The sequence below is a fragment of the Pholcus phalangioides genome, unplaced genomic scaffold, assembly GCF_987345545.1.
Source record: "Pholcus phalangioides strain wild (caught in Gottingen) unplaced genomic scaffold, Ppha-v1.0 ptg000015l_1, whole genome shotgun sequence".
NCBI classification, from domain to species: Eukaryota; Metazoa; Arthropoda; class Arachnida; order Araneae; family Pholcidae; genus Pholcus; species Pholcus phalangioides.
In genome coordinates this window covers 42,065,266-42,076,840 of record NW_028301608.1, presented here as the reverse complement: position 1 = coordinate 42,076,840, position 11,575 = coordinate 42,065,266, and the positions used below count along the sequence as shown (strand labels likewise).

Below are 11,575 nucleotides of genomic sequence, written 5' to 3'. Positions count from 1 at the left end.
CTTTGCTATTCTTTTTCCACTTAATATTTTTTCTTTATCCCTCTTCGCAGTTTTTTTCTTATTATTTTTTTCCCTCATTCTTTTCATTATGATGTGTTGGCCCCGGGGCATTCCTCGTTAAGTGCCGGCCGAGAAAAGAAAAAGAAAATGGGCGTGTTTTTGGAGAAAAGCTTTTGCGTGGGAAACAGATCGCGTGCAGCCGAATTCCCTGGCACGAGTGACATCGATTCCTGCCGATAGATGGCGCAACGACCGCTTGCGGAGGGAGTTTTCTAACTTTGATTCGGGCGGGAAATTTCTTCGTGCAGAATCATGAAAGTATAAGGTATTGCCGAAAAATAACTATATAACATTTTCCAATAAAATTTTAAAAGAATGATTAGAAGAGATGATGAATCCAATAGCCATTAATTTTATCGTTAAATTGCTATAGTTATATCCCCTAATGATCGTTTTAATCATTCGTGACTAACAAACTTAATTGTGAACAATACTTGAAAATTTAAGGATATTAATCATGATGCTCTCCGAGACCGCTCTGGCCCATTCGCGATTCTTATCTGAACCACGAACAAATCGAAATCATCACTGTTTTTCAAAATTAAATCACTGTCTATCAAATTTACTGTACGTTTGATTTGATTTTAACGCAGTTCTATACCATATTTAACAATGTGTTTGTTCTCCATACAGAACCTGTGTTTGACCTCACAAAATCAAATTAAGCTTTTATAAAACCTTTAAAGACCTAATTTAGTTGTAATACACTCTTCGTAAAAAACTAATTCAGCTTTAAAACAGCCCTCGAAGAAGTTACTCAGCTTTTATGGTGTCTTTTATACAGAGCCAATGATGAACTGAGATGCAGTTTTAATACAACTTTAGAACAGGTGCACGACTCGTAAATATAACACATACCTTCCTATTATGTTTTTTAATTGGAAGGGATATAACACATCCTTTCCAATTAAAAAACATAATATTTAATTAAATATATGTTTTTACATTTAGCTATGTATTTATAATATATGCTATTTATAATATATGCTATTTATAATATGTGCTTTTACAAATATTGCATATACATTTAGATGTGGCTGATAGCGCAGCACAAGTATGAATGACGTGAAAAAAAAAAATCAAGTAATAGATTCTTTCTGTGAAAGGGAACTCGGATCTTCTCGGAATCTGACCCAGCAGTTTGTGACGATGTCACTGTTCATATTTAACAGCAAGGATGCTAAATTAAAAAGAGAGAGAGAGAGAGAGAGAGAGAAAACAAGAGTGTGCGTGGGAGAAAGAGTAGATCACCCGCAACACAACTCTCAAAGAACTAATTCTTGTTTTATATGACACGAAGAAGTAATTCGGCTTCCATATAGCCCTGATTCCGAATTTATATCCCATCGGAGAGTAAATACGCTTTTTATACAGTCGTCGAAAAGTATTTTTGCTTTCATACGTCCATTAAAAAAAGTTTTTCGATCCAGGGTCGTAATATGATTTTGAGAGGGGGCAAACATGGCTTTGTCACACCCACCACTGTAAAATTCGATATTTTTTTAATGGTTTATTTGTTCCCTCCTGAATTTTGCCAACCAGCCAGTTTGCCTATTTGCATCACCCCCCCCCCCTCCCGCGCTGATATTCCAGTAAGTTCTAGCCCTGATAAAATGATTAAATCACCCAAAAATAGATTCTTTCCGGCATGTCTTTGAGATAATCAAATGACCAACAAGCCGAAAACTTTGCACACCAATGGCTTTAATCATATTTAACCACATAAATGCAAATATATTTGTGTTTTCTAATGATCAATCGAATCAAATGTATCATATCGATGACATCGAGTTTTAAATTATGAACGTCTAAAGCAGGGCTTCCCAAAGTTACACGAAACCCTTGGAAATTAGATCGCAATTTTAAATATCTCTCATCGCCCCCTACCTACGCTGCAGAAATACTTTCCTAACACATTAGCCGAGAAAAAAAGCTCAACTAATTGCATTTCAATAACACATTCTATCCCCTAAATATTATCATCAGACACCCATGGATGTTCTCACAACACTCAAAAAATCACTTCGCCAAAGACACAAGATGATTTTACAAGGATCACGGGTCACAATGAAAGTCTATAATTTAAGTGATGACCTTTTAAAAACCTCACCACCGTTTATATCATGTCGATACGTATAACTTTCAGTGCAAACAAAGAGGACATGGGTCAGTCATGTCGAGCCAATTTAAACGAGGCAAAGCCCCTAAGCTTTTAGACATGTTTTTATGAACCGTTAAATTACCGATAGGATATATACATAAATTTCCTTTTCTTTGAAGTTATTGATAACTCGTTATACCTGAGTAGAGGCGGAGCTCGAATTGACTTAAAAACTTCCTGACCGTGAGAAAATGTTCCGTGCCGCCGCAATATATATATGTATTTTAATACCTGGAAGAGTTGAGAACCGGTCGGGTCGTGTGTCTAGGTCTAGTCAAAAAGCAAGACAGAATAAAAAATAGCATTAAAAAAAAAGAGAGAGAGAACAGAAAAAATAGGTTCCTCTAGAAAGGATCTCATGCGAAAGCTCAATTTGTCAACATTTAGCCTCCGGGTGAAAAAGCCTGTGAAGCAGACACCTGAATCATAATGAGATCGGGAGAGTTCAAAATCGTAAATTCTCGAAGGGGTGATTAGATGGTGACTTTATTTTCGTCTGAGTTTACTTTGAATTCATTTTTTCTTTTTCAATCGTTCGCAGACGGAATTAGAATTAAGAAAATGCTGGGGATTTATTTCTGTTCATGAACAATTTTAAAATGTCCTGCTGAAACTACATATTGCCTGTTGATGTATTATTACAGTAGTAGTGTTTTGTGCGTTTCTGGAATGGTCCGGTTGTTTTTTGGTGCGTTTCTGGATTGCATCACTCCAGAAACGCACCAAAAACTACCGGACCATTCCAGAAACGCACAAAACACTATTACTTATTACAGTCAAATCCCATTGTATTGAACTTTAAGAGACCGGAGAAATCACTTCATTATAAACGAATTCCAGGGGTTTTAGCTTTCTTCCTATGTAAACTTATCTGGAGTATTAGAAAAGAGTTCGTGAAAGCGAGATTTTTTTCCGGTATTCGTTAAAACAGGATTCGACTGTATTAGAATTCACAGATAAAAATATAATTCCGATTTCATAATGGTTTGGAATAATAATAACCTGTCAGAGTGTTCAGAAATTTTGCGTTAGCATTCAAGAAGTAAAACTAAAATACTTACTTCTTAAAAACACTTGATAAAATTTCGATTGATGAGCTAAAGAAATATTATAAAATTCAAATCTACTTCAGTTTAAAACAATGAATGTAATAAAAATTCATAAGTCGCATAACATATGCTAATTATAATAGCCTACGTGGTCCGATACAAGCTGAAACCTGAAAATGACACGTGCACCGATCAGTATTGATCAATCATTGATTTAAATGTTTCTATACTGTAAAGTACATTGAATGCAGAATCTAGACATTTCTATAACCTCATTATAGGAACATTTATAACACCAGTGCAGCTGTTACTTGTCAGGATTTGTGAGAATGGCTGAATAATGAGCCGCTATTTTCCTGTAACAAATCAAGAACGTTTATCCGTGTATGATATCCGTGTGAATTTCTGTTTCGGGGAAATGAATTTAAAGTATGTTGTGGACATTTTATGAATTTGGTGTAGCACCATGTGGAAAAAAATGTGTACATAAAAATTGAGATTTTTTGCCATATATGCTATTTTTAGATTTCAGAACTGCATCAGAATGCTAGGATAACATGAATATTCATCGTACTACTGTTTATTATCTACATATTTATTTCTATCGCAATAAAACTCCATACACCTGTCCTCCTAGTGACCAACTTTTGGACTTCTTTTTCCCGTCAAATCACTGTTGTGGGCACTATTGCCCAGATCGATGCATTCTCGTCCCTAGTGCCAAAGGATGTTTAGGGGTGTCGCGAGTCCGATACCCGATTTGTCCATGTCAGAAACTTTCCTGACGCGGAGGTACAATAGATACGGCGATAACAAGACCGCACAAAAAACGATTGCTACCGTAGCAGTCCCACACCGAGGGGTTAGCGCGCAAACCACTGGGTGAGTATAAAAAGGCAGAAATATCGAACTTTGCTGTTCGGAATTGTCAATAATGTATATGTCTAATTCGCTCTCGTGTGCAGAAAATGACTGCGATGACAAAAATGATCAAATAACCATTGTAATCTTGAAGATCTACTTGATCTTCGCTTCTACCGTTTATTTCTCTTGGTGACTTCAGTGCGCATGTTATGATATGACGGTCAGAAATTATACTCCTCATGGCGACATTTAAAAACTGGAAACCCTCAATGGTTGTACAAGATTGTCGCTGAATATAGGCTGAGCAGACAGCCTCTTCATCATATCCTTACCCATTCGAAAACATTAGTACGACGAACAAATAAATTCGATAGGAAATTAGGAAAAATACTTTTTTTAATTTGAATCCATTGGGACCACTCTCTCTTAGAGAAACCATAGCCCAAGTTGTGAAGCACTAAAAATAAAGTAGAGCTCATAACGGAATGTAAGTCTATATTGCATTTCATTATGAAAGAAATGATACAATAACACTTTTCTGCGAATAATATCAAATGCCGCTCAGGTTGATTCGAGCATATAATAAGTTAGGTCGGCTTAATATATAAGAACTTCTGGGCGGAGAAGAAACTCGTGTGGCGATCCCACGACCTTGCGAACTAGTATGCATGTAGTATATATTTAACAAGCTATAATGAACATTGCACGACTTCCATATGATATATAATGTGTAATACAGCCAGCCTACTGGAATGGGTTTATACGCACACAATGCGCATTTCGTTCAACTCTTTTCTTTGGTTTTTCTTTTCAACTGCTCATTGTTCTCACTTTTCCCCGTAAAATTATAGCACATGCATGCTTTTCTTTTCTCACATGAATGTACCTTTTTCGGAGTCAATTCGTGACGCTGAAATAGCGAAGAAGATTCTCTCTCTCTCTCTCTCTATGCTTTTCGAGAACCGCCCCATGCTTCAAAATTTCGCTTTACGAAGTTGCTTGGCTCTATATGGTAGTTGGTGAATATGTTGCATAACATATATTTTCGATTTTTCTTTTTCTGTTTTTGGAAGACCTCGTTATTTTAGAGAATAGCTACCGAAATTGTAATGTTCTGATCTAAGTATGGGTATCTTTCGGCATAGAGGAAGAAACAAGGATATGTCCTTAGAGAATGGAACGGATATACAATATATTGTTTTGAATGAAGATGCGCATGCAGTCTACTCTATTTCTTTCGATTCCTTTTCTTATTTATTCCAAAATATATTGATATATTTTAGTTTGTTTTAACCAATTTACTTATGAAAATATTCAGATTCTGTAGGAAGTTTATATGTGATTACAATATATGATAATAGTTCTATATAGTTTTAACCCACTATGGTTTTCCAACATAAAAAGCACTGTTTTTTTTTTGGTTTTTTTTTTACAAAAACGGATGTAAAGTTGTGCTATTAGAACATTTTAAATTCAAAAACTACATCAATAGAGCAATTTAAGTAATTGGAGAGAATTTTCTAATTAGCCAAAATGGTCAATTAAGGGTAAAATAAACATTTTCCCTTGATTTTAACGTTCTATGCAAATAGAAAAAAAGCTTACTTTGCAAAGTTAAATAGTTTTTACTTTGAATTTTGTTTTCAATCCTCTAGAGTTTGAGTGATTTTACGAGTTACACCGACAAACAAGGAATCAGCTATTTATAAATGAAAAAAAAACTGTTGTGCTTATACTACTTTACCAAACACCTACTCTGGCCATATCGCGATACACTGCCATTAATGAGATGGGTTGGAAACGAAGGCACCATCTATCGTATTTTTCATGTATTTTCCGTGCATACTCAAATATACACCTGCACCATAGAAGGTTGAGGTAATATTGGTTTATAGGGATACTTAAATTTCGCAAAAAAAAATTTCGAAATTTAGCAACAAAAAAAATTTTTAAATCAGGAATTTCGCATTTATTCGCAAAAAAAAAACAAAATCTGATCAGAAATTTCGCATTTATTCACAATAACGAATTCCAAATGAAAAATTTCATTTTTCTTCACACACACACACAAAACAACTCGAATAAATGAAACGATTTAAATCAAAAATTTCGCATTTAAAAAAAATGTATCTCTATTTTCTATTAATTTAACCTTACTTTTCAAATGCTTTTTATAGCATCATTTTCCGAAATTCAAACAAAGTTGCATATACAGTCGGGTACACTTATAACATAACCGGTGGATAAAAATTACGGTTGTGAAATCCTTAAAATTTGGCCCACATACACGTCTATACATTTTATCTGTGTTATAACATACCCTGCTTCAAACATACACTGTGGATATAACAAACCAAAAAAACTTGCTTAGCCAAAAAAATAATCCAGATATAACACTGCGAAAAATAAAAAAAATTTCAGATAATAATATAGTCAAAACAGCCTTTTATTTGTATACGGGTGATATCTTAGACCTAAATTGTTTCAATAAACGCAAAAATACATGGATGGAATAGTTACACTTCCTAATCAACAGATAGCATTGAATATTATAATTGGCAAACTTTACCATACCTGTCGATAGTAAATGTAACTATTTTGGCAATAGAATTTTGCCATTTATTAAAATCCTGTCTTCCTGTGCAGAACTGTATCGTCTATGCTTTTCGAATTATGTAATTTTTACTTCTTTTTATAACTTTGTGATCTTTTTATTAGTGGTCTCAATTCAAGTCCAAATTGATGGAGGTGGCTAATTCAAGTGTATTATTGATTGATGAATTCATGAACATCAGTGGGATTACTTATTTTTTCTGTATTTTTTAATTTTACAACACTGCCAACTTCAAAGGGAAAAACCATTAGCATAAACTCAAAAAAAATCTCATTAACATTTCAAAAAATATCTGCATGTTGTTGTATAATTATCTCGTTTTCTAAATAAATTTCCAAAATTTTCAGATACCAATAAAAAACTATCTTCATGCTACATTATATTTCAATTATGTGAGGCATAATCTTATTTTTTCCACGACAATCTCAATAATGCATATATGTCATTGCTACGTATAATCTAATTTCAACACCTCCCTTATAACATACACGTCGGTTATTACATGCACTTCTCGAATCATCTACGGGCTATGTATTACTCAACTGTATTTACATCTAACACAACATCAAAGAGGAAAGAAGTGATGCTTGTGGTTTCCCTTTCAAGCACAAGTACTGAGTAAAGTTACTTTTCCACTTCAAAAAGTGTAAATTACCTAGATTTCGCGAAAAAGGAGTAAAAAAATCAAATTTCAGCATTTATTCGTCAAAGTTAGCAAATTTCGCATTTATCGCATTTATTTAGTAAATTTCGCATTTATCGCATTTATTTAGTAAATTTCGCATTTATCGCATTTATTTAGTAAATTTCGTATTTATCGCGGTCATTTCGTAAATACAAAATTTACGTATCCCTATTTATAAATCCAGATAGAAATGAGTCGAAAATTGTTTTTTTTACATAATTATTGAATATATTTTGCCAAAAAAAGAGAAAATATAAAATCAATGAATGACTCAGTTAAAGTTTCCTTCGAATAGTAGCTGTAAAATGCGTAATATGAATGCAAAAAAAATGTTTGCATGCATGAACTTCGTTTTCTTTCTTATAATTATCGGGGATAATTTTGATTGGAAACCACGTAATTTAATTTTAAATATACCCTTATTCACACTTTGCTATCAAGGCTTGATTTCCTTCTTTTTTGATATTTTTACGTATCTCATTTTCATTCCATAATCAACAATACGATTTTGATTCCATCCGGACATTATCTGTAAAACACCTCATGAGGAATAAGAAAATCCAATGCCATCAACTGTAAAGTTCACCAAATTCATTATCACTTCACGAATACAACGATCACCCACATCTTTCCGGCTCAGACACCGCTGCTGATGTATCACATAGCACAGACATAAGTTTGCAGAACAATAAAACTGAAAAACAACGCATTGCAATTCTCAATGTAGTGTCTTCCTCTTCCGGCCAACCGAAAATATGGAAATACGGGTACTCCTGGTATGCGGTCTCCCTCGCTGTTTCTCGGCATGACGGCTAATGCGGTGGAATACGCTACTAGTAATACAGTTCCTGCTGTGATTGATATAAAAACATGACATCATCATGATAAATTCCTCAAATTCAAAGAAATGTCCTTCATTCTTTTTTTTTTCGCGGTCTCATTTTGAATGAAAAACATATTTAAACGTACTTAAAGAATGCTTAAACATTCAATGTACATACATCTTCACTTTTCTAAAGACATCAAGTAGTTTACTTTCTTGCAAAATTATAATAGAATAGTTGTGAAAGGCAAGATTACGCCATTAAGAAAGAATTAAAAGACCCGCCGTCATGAATGAATTCGCCCCCGGGTCCGAAACCACTTCATGGCTATTTTCACTTGGATTTCTTCCACCTGGCGCGAAAGGCAGGTGGTCTCAATCTCTTCTTTTCTTAAAGCATTTCTTATTTAATAGATTCCCCACTGCGAGGCTGTATTGTACTCTTTTACGGGCTCTTTTTATGTACCGCTTTAGTTACGGGGCTGAAAATGTCCCGTCGTTTATGATAATAATAATAAAGCATATGTGAGGTTTGCGTAGGATAAATGTTGGTGTTAAAATTTCAAGTTTTCAAATTTCAATTTTCTAGCCAAAAAAAAGGAAAGAATTTTTACGAAAAAAGAAAATCATATCTTTTTCATGCGATTTAAATAAAAACTTAATTATAATTGTTGTCTTTTTCATTCATATTTCATTTTAATTCTTGTTTTCGGACATTAACACTTTTAAGAATTGGATAAAATTAATTACTTATGAATAAGCTCAAAGTATATCTTGCCTCATATTTTTTATTCAATTTTATTTAAATTGCTGAATTAATGATTTTTCTAATTTATGTCATTGATATCAAATACATATGGATGTAAACGTTATATGCTACTCAGCAATAATATAGAGCAGTGTGTGTGTGTGTGTCAACCTATAGTCCGCAGACGGACTTGATAATTCGATTCTGACTGAATGAAAAAATTATTGAGATGTTATAGTTCATATTACTAATATTCATATGAGTTCAAATAAAAATTATAACTTTTAGGATAGCTCATCAAAGGAATCGCAGGAAATTGCAGTCCTTAATACGGAATGTCACTGATTCTAGCCAAAAGATGTAATCCATGACAAATTTGCTGATTACGGCAAAAAGGGATGAAAAGTGGACAAATAAAAGGCTTCTACAAATCGCAGTAAACAAAAATGTATTTCATTCAAAAAAAAAAAAAAAAACATTCAAATGAATGGATGACCAAATTTCATTGAGGAAAATAAGGGAACTCTTAAATACGATAAAATGCGAAATGCCACCAATATCCATTAGAAACGTTGTCATAATTCTGTAAAATCTTTGACTGCAGTTAAAATCGTTAAAAAATTGAGGGAAAACATGCAACCTGACAAATACGTCAGATGAATATTTGTATTTATAGTCATAACTATCGAAATGATTATGAAAACACTGTTTAATTCTCTATTTGAGTAGATGTTACAAATTTAAATAAGCAACGTTGAAAAACTAGACAAATGCATAAAATATTTTGGAACAACTGAAAATACTGTAATGTATCTTAAAACAGGACACAAGTGCAAGTGGTCTGTCGAATTGTTTCAGATATTTTACTGGTCTTTGGGTTCAGAAAGGTTTAGAAACGTTGATATTATAGAACAATGATTACACTGATCAAAACCAAACATACTTGAAAAATTAAAGATAATGATTTATCTCAACAGTTTTCAATTTTTCAAAATGAAATTGAACTTTCTCTGAACCACAATGAAACTAAAATTTATTAATTTTTAGTTATATACAACTAAAAACAGAGCCTATAATTATCCAATGCCATGTAAATGATTGATTTCGTGAATATTGAAGCTGTTAAATGATATCAGGAATTAATGAATTTAATCATTTTTTGTGATTTATCTTCAGTAAAACTTTTAAATGGAAATCTCAGATGATGGCAGTAAATATAAATTTCTATTATATACATTGGTAATTTATATCTTGAAAAATATTATCTCCCCAATTTTTCTCCAATAAATATATTTTATTTGGGTATTTATATACAAATACAAATACAAATACAACGCCACAACAGGCAAATTGCCCAACGAGGTGGCTGACTTAAGAACATCATGGATCCCCGAGCCATTTTTTGGAGTCCCTACCTACCACTGCTACACCACACATGCACCCCCCCCCCGCGGAACCCCCCCCCCGCGGAACCCCCCCCCCCCCGCGGAACCCCCCCAACGAACCCCCAACGAATCGGTACATGCGGGAAAGTGAGTGTACGTGTAGTGCAACCTGACGTAAAGTTTGTTTCGGTGTAATGCTTGTTATGTGTAGTGCTGCCATCTGCCCCCAGTTTTTCTAACTATGAGTGAAGTGTTATGGTTGAATGATTTATCGTTGTAGGACTGTTGCTCTCTGTGGCGAGACTTTTTAACGGGGAGATCGGCTCGCATTTGCGCCTTGAAGTTGGGAACCACAGAAAACCAACTTCAGCCGACCACCACTGTGGGGTTCGAACCCGGATCCTCGCATCACGAGTCCGGCATTGTAACCACTCGACCACCACAGCGGCTAAAACTCATCTCTGCCTCTACCGGGAGTCGAACCCGGGTCCCTCGATTACCGGACGAGTGCTCTGACCACTAAGCTACAGAGGAGAGTTACGCTATATGCCATCACAGTTTGAGGTTGGGAAGTATATGACTCTGACTATGGCGATATGATTGAAAGTACAATGCAAACAGTGATTAATAATTATCTCAAAAAATGTTCATGAACCAGGTTTACAATAATAGTTACATAGGTTTAACAGTCAAAAACTTTGCTCTCATAAAATTCTATTATTTATTCAGAAAAACCTTGCCTGGTTTTAAGACAAAAAATGAGACAAATTAGACAGAAAAGTATTCAATATAAAGTGCAAAACCGAATTATACAATAGCAAAAAAACAAACCAAAAAATTAAATCCCCTATTTTCAAGGAAGAACAAAAAGTTTAATTTTTTTTTGCTTTTGATTTCAATATTGTTGCACATGAGCAAATCCAGAAAGCTCAAGAATTTTTTTTTTCGTGAATTTCATGGTTGGTATCTCTGAACTAAAGGATGGGAAGGGAAAACAAGAGAAACAATAATGATAAACTAAATTCAAATCTGAATTCGGCCGGTATAAGGTTAACTTAAAACATATGTTGTAGCACATTTTCATTGCATTATATTGTGAATATTATTTTAGCTATTACATTAATATTATAGAAAGGCTGTAAATATTTACAATCCACTTGGTCCGATGTGGTGAGGAAGAGAAGTG

General features: G+C 34.0%; 1 non-coding gene across 1 annotated transcript; it reads right to left on the bottom strand.

The window, feature by feature from the left end:
* Window positions 1-10,851: 10,851 nt before the first annotated feature.
* On the bottom strand, window positions 10,852-10,923 carry TRNAT-GGU (transfer RNA threonine (anticodon GGU)). The gene has a single exon. It is a non-coding gene; the product is annotated as a tRNA-Thr (tRNA).
* Window positions 10,924-11,575: the final 652 nt, after the last annotated feature.